This window comes from Ruditapes philippinarum, unplaced genomic scaffold (genome assembly GCF_026571515.1).
Source record: "Ruditapes philippinarum isolate M1 unplaced genomic scaffold, ASM2657151v2 ctg2517_1_1_1_1, whole genome shotgun sequence".
NCBI classification, from domain to species: Eukaryota; Metazoa; Mollusca; class Bivalvia; order Venerida; family Veneridae; genus Ruditapes; species Ruditapes philippinarum.
This window is the reverse complement of record NW_026856605.1, coordinates 73,828-80,439: the sequence shown is the minus strand read 5'-3', so window position 1 is coordinate 80,439 and position 6,612 is coordinate 73,828.

Below are 6,612 nucleotides of genomic sequence, written 5' to 3'. Positions count from 1 at the left end.
ACGCCCGTCTGCCCGCCCGCCCGCCGACTTCGGCATTACAATAACCCGGTTTTCGTTGAAAACCTGGTTAACAAAAACGATAAGTATGATAAAGTATCATTTTTCATAGTATCATATCTGTACTAATCAGAAGTGGGAGCTGGGACGAGAAGTCCAACAGAAGCTATATTGGCCAGGGTAGGGAACAAGGACCCAGCTTACTTTTCCATTATAGTGTCGGCTTGGGCATGTTGATGTTTCTTACAGATTGAACATAAAAACCTTGGCCTAATTTAAAAGAATAAAAATTTCTTTTTATTCAAACTTGAAAAAAATGTCATACGAAACTGAGATTTAAATAAAGGCAATTAGCCCTCAGAAATGTTTAAATAATGCTTTTAGAGCATGCCAGGTGTTTGTTACCTAAAATGTAGCGCTAAATGTGAAATATTTTTTTTTATAAAAGTAGCAAAGAAGTATTTTGAGATGAAATAAAATAAAAGCATTTAATACTGGGGTATAACGGGCCTTTAAAAAACTGGATATAATGGGCCTTTAAAAAAACTAATGCATGCTTTGTCGTTTTATTTGCTAATCTCTACATGCTCTATAGTCAAAGGCCAGGAAAATAAGCAATGGAAGTTTCTTAGTCTACTAGCTAGACCTCAATGATAGTTCATGTCACTGAAAATTTTCATACTTAGAACATATAACGAACCGTAAATGACGGTAATCAATCATTATTTACGATTATTTTTTTAGCAAATGAGATCAACTCTTTCAACTTTATTTCAAGTCAGATGTCTTACAAAAATACAATATCACAATAACAAACTGTTACATGATAAAAATTACGATAAAATTTTCATAAATTACCGTCTTCTGTTACGATCATCCATGGAAAAGATTCTTTCCATTTTGGGTCAATGCCTGATTTTCTTTGATGTTTTGACGAGGGTTTGTCAGTTACTGTGACTGTGTCTTCACGACTTTCACAAGATAAGGATTCAGATACAATCGTTTCTTCGGAATTTTCTTTCCTTACTCTCTTAAAAAAACTCAGTAATGAGCCATTATTATCCGACTTCCTCTTACTCATGATTGATTCATTTATTTAATATTTAGGTGACGTTACCAGAAACACATTAAAGTTTATACTTGAAATGGAGAAAAAATTTTGTTATGTACATTTTTATTGCCGTCATTGCTTTTTAAATATCAAATCGCGAAAACATTTATTAAGCGTGCTAAAACAAATCGGTGATAATTGCATTTAGTTGTATACAAAACTGTCAATAATCTTTATTATTTAGTCACTAATTTGTCATTCCTGGGAAGCGATAATTGTTTTATTTGTCGCTTCATTGTTACTGATTTTTTAACCCGTGAAAAACTTTTAAGGTCATTTATATGTTGCACGAGTCATGAAGTACTTCAATCAACATCAAAAGCGGTGACCGACACAAAAGCCAAGGGCGGGGCTAAAGAGCTCTGATGAAAATCAATACTACACGCGTTTAAATATCGGACCATGCCATTGGTTGAGCACATACAGTCGCTGACACCGATTGACAGGTAGGTTGAGACAGCACGTACCTATACTTCTACGAATAATATTGATCTGTTTATTCGACTGTTTATTTGAGAATTAAGTGATGTCGGGGTAATGAAACCATGACACAATTATACCTCATAATAGCCTTGCTAGGAAATTCAATGTATACAGGTCGACGAAAAATTCAGTCAAGATGATAAAAATTTAATTCGCATCCATGTTACGTCTTTCAAATAAAAACTCATAAATTGTAATTATTGATGACTTAGGCAAATGTTGTCAGATGGATATGCCTGAGTTGAATTTGGTCACAAACAAATTAAAAATGATTGCAATACATGGAATAAAATTTGAAATGTTCATTGACATGAGCATTATTTTAACAGACGTAACTTTGATAACAATTGAGTTGGAAAAAACAGTCGAGTTCGAGTTACATTATGTCTTAGAATAAGTAAAATTTGGCTCATATATATAAGAACAAAATATTTGTGAAATTTTCAATCCATTTCTTCCTGAAATACAGTTTTGTAATTTTTATTCAAAATTAAATCAACTAGAAGTTGTACTTCTCAAACTATTTTTCTTAGATGTAACATGGATACCATGAATTGTGTCCTTGTTACTGGGAAGTTCGATTTTTAATGTCAAAATTACATCTTAAATAGACATAATCTTTTCCCATGCATTCGGGGTGTTATTGTTAATTTAAATATAATCAGAGTACAGGCAACATTCTGTTTTTTGCAATAAGAAAAAAAATGTTTAAAATGTTTTAAATATTATACATTAGTTATATAATTCTGATGTCGAAGCCAGTGGATGTAACTGGACACTAGAAATTAATGTCCATGTTACGTTTGACAAGTAAGCAGGGTCCTTGCTACATGTCATATTAGGGATATATACTCAATTTAAAAAAAACAAAAAAAAAAAACAAAAAAAAAAAACAACATGTATTGAAAATTTAAGGAATTTAATTTTATGAGCAAGTAACTAGATTTAGTGAATGCTTAGTCAAGAAATAGTGTATTTACATTAAAGTTCTGTGTTGAAAATTATAATCGCCTATAAGAGGTAATATTGGCCGTTGCAGGGAGGAAGCACTGTATTTAATTTTCAAATACAATTATAAATACATTAACATATACAGTACACGTAGAACTGAAATTTAAACGTTGGAAGTGCATGTCTCAAAATTATACGAGCACTATCATCCATGCACCAAAGAATGCTCCTACAAATTCTAAAATATGACATAACTTCCAGTCTGAGCATGACATAACAAGCCTTATTTGCGATATGTAGCTTGTGCAATATCGAAATGTCGTCCTACCCAACATTAATCAATTATTTGCACTTCTATTTTTGCAAGCGTTATCTAAATATTTATTCCTGATAATTTTATTCTGAGAATATTAAACGAGTTGGTTGACAAGTTATACACTTAAACAATATGCATAAGGAGAAAAAATTAACTTTTCACAGAGATTGATAATCTTCTACTGAATAAGTCTTTAAAATTATTCTTGAATGACTTTTGTTATTCATTCAGAATGACAATTGACCTTGGGTCCGATTCTACAAGAAGGCTTAGGAGAGGATTTTGACAAATTGATTGACTCGCCCGATGTTGTGATGCGCGGAACTAAACTTCTATATAAATTTGAACTTCAAGGTATTTGCCATTACTAAATTTAAGTCTGTTTGAAAAAACACTTTCTTGTGTCTATTAGCCAATGTTGAATTACAAAGTACTGCATATTTTGTTTTATTTAAAATGATGCTGTCCCTTTAGGGAGCTAATGTAGCGCAGTTGTAGAATACCAGATTTATGATCCCGGGTTTGTGGGTTTTTGTCCCGTTGGAGGCGAGATTTGTGTCCACAGACTCAAAAATCCCGAAATGTGTTTATTATCTTTAATCAATATAATATAAATAAGTTTAAACTAAATAAGTATAAACTAAGTCCCTTTGAAAATAGCATAACTCGGACACAATGAAAACTTTTCATTTCAGATCTGTGACCACCAGCTTATCAGTTTGGATTGGCGTTGGCCGGCATCAATTGACGAAATGAACACGAGCCACAGTGTTTATTTTAGAAATAAATCATGTTGTTTTCATGAGAAGTTGGTACAATGATTATTACAGTGCTCGATTTAATTTAATATTTTTTTTTATCAGAATTCGAACTGCATTGGGGTCTTTTAGTTGACCAATATTAACTGTAGAATATATAGAATTTGATCCTAAGATAACAAAACTGTGTTTATTTTTAGTTTAGACATAAATTCTATTTTTATTCAGAAATTTGAAGAATGAACTGTGTTTGATTTGACATGTATATAGAAATAAATCTTGTTTTTCCTGCTATTGTGTCTTATTTTTCATTCATATTGAAAGTAGAATCGAGAATTAGCTCCCAAGATGACTTTTTTTCTGTAATATTTTCACCAGAATGCATAGAGAACATGTATATCAGTAAACACAACAGACTTGTTCAATTTATATTTTAATTTTGATATTTCTGCATACTTTTATATACCTCCCTCCCACTTTATATACAGACTTTGGACTGTCATGCACATCTCTACATGTACATTTTCTCTGAATTATTTTTTGCTGTGATTATAGAAAAATAACCCCCAAACCATAAGTATTAATTAACAAAACTTTAAAAAAAAAGACAACATTCAGGTCTCTATCATTAGAGATTGCTGGTTAATGGTTAAAACGGTGATATGCGGACCGCCACCCATGAAGATATGCAGATATACAAAGCAGGTTAGCATTCTACAGAGGAGCGTTAATAGCCAATAGGTGCATACAACAGGGTAGCACACACAAGCTGACACATGCAGATGTGCATTATATATTATATATATATAAGTATACAAAACAAGTATTAACAAATACAAACGAAGTATTACAGTTTACAGCATTGGCATATTAAAGAAAAATATCTGAACTATAAAAAGCTATAACAAACACTAAACATGATTAGTCTGTGTCCAGTTACATCTCAGTAAAGTGTAAAAAGCATTTATTAGCTTATTAGTTCATTGTTTGAGTACTTGAAATAATTTCTATATTCTTTTAGGGTTTGAAACAATTGAAATGAAGCACATATACCTACAATATAACAACTGTTTAACAACTGTTTAACAAAAAATCAATATTTTTTTTTTAAAAACAGTTTGGTGTCCTGTTACATCTTAATTGAAATTAATATTTTAGTAAGTTGTATAGCAACTAGATTTTAATTCTTTCTTTTTTTCATAGTAAATTGTTTTGACACGACCATTTTATGTACCAATTTGGTGGGTTTAAGACTCGTTTTTTATTTGAAAAAAGTTACAAAAACTCACGGTGTCCAAGTTACATCTTCCAGAAAAGGGTAAACAAAAAACTGGAATTTAAAGGTTTTATTATATATAATGATACACATCCTCTATTTCGATAAATTTTCAAACTTGTATTTTTTTCTTTCTTTATTTTTTTTATCTTTCTAACCGTGTTTTTGCTATGATAAAGCCACATCATAAAGGGTAATACAACTTAATTGATCTTTGTGACCAAAAGGATCTAACCTTCTGTCGCGTAAAACGTTACGTAATTTATGACATATGATGGTTATGTTTTTCACACGTTCAAATTGAGTCTACATACTCAGCATACTCTACGTGAGTACGAGGACTTACATACACATACGTACTTATGACTAAAAAGGAGAGCATAGACACTTCTAAAAAGTGGTATGTTTGATAAATACGAATACGAATACGAAAATTTTATTCAGCATTAAACATGTTTAAACAATGTTTATAGCCTATACAAATTCTATTGTACAGTGTGAACAAAAAACATAGAAGAAAGAAAAGCAAACAACAAAATGCATTTTTTACATAATAAATTATACAGTTATCAGAAGAGATTGTTTAATGAAACATTATTCTGAAAAAAAGTATCATGATTATGTAAAGTCGAATAAACATGTAAATGTATCATTACATATATATAACCCTATTGAAATATCAACAATATTTACGTGATTCTAATGAAAAAAAATTACACAATTCTTCTTCTATTTGCAAAGTAAACAAATTTAGCTAAATTCAATAAATCTTTTGTAGAGTTTGTTGACATGAGAGCCCTAAATTTATTCAAAGTCGGCCACTGGCAGTAATAGCGTTTAAAATATTTATTTCTCAAATCTCTAAAATGTGGACAGACCATCAAAAAATGGTATTCATTTTCGACCATTGACATATTACATGATTTACAAAGTCTTTGTTCCCTTGGGATATTATAGTATCTACCGGTTTCGATATATAGATTATGAGAGGACATGCGAAATCTGGATAATGTATTTCTTAATTGTAATCAGAAATCACCGAAAGATATTTTTCACGGTCAAAACTATGTTTAAAAATGCAATAGGACTGGAGTCGACTGGAATTATTAATATCTGCATACCATTTTTGTAAATAGTTATCTAAGATTCTTTGTTTGATAGCAGAAAGGGGAATATCATTTTCATTTTGATTTTGCCAAACATATAGAAATCCAAGTTCTAATAGGAACTTTTTGATTTGAAACGCCCAGTTATTTCCTTTATACGTTATATTGGAATCAGCGTCTGCTTTTAATAGTAAATAAGCTTTCTTCACTAGAGACGAATCTTCTTGTTTAACTATTTTAACCCAATATTTAATCATTGTTATTTTGCGATATATAGATAAAGGGTAACGTCCTAATTCCCCATAAAGTGCTAATAAATTTGTTGATTTTTTCACCCCTAAGACCGTACGAGGAAATTTTGTATGAATTGCTTCAACAGCTGTAGCGTCATGGTTTCCCCAAATTTCTGCACCAAAATTTAAAATAGATCCGACAAGCGAGTCAAACAGCTTACACTTTTGAGAAATAGGTAACTCTATATCATTAAAAATTTAGAAAAGGTTATGTAGTGCGTACGATGCATGTTGAGCTATTTTCTTTTGACTTCTGAACCAATTTCCGTTTTTTAAAAAGGGTTAAACCTAAATATTTGAACGTTTCAACAATCTCAATTT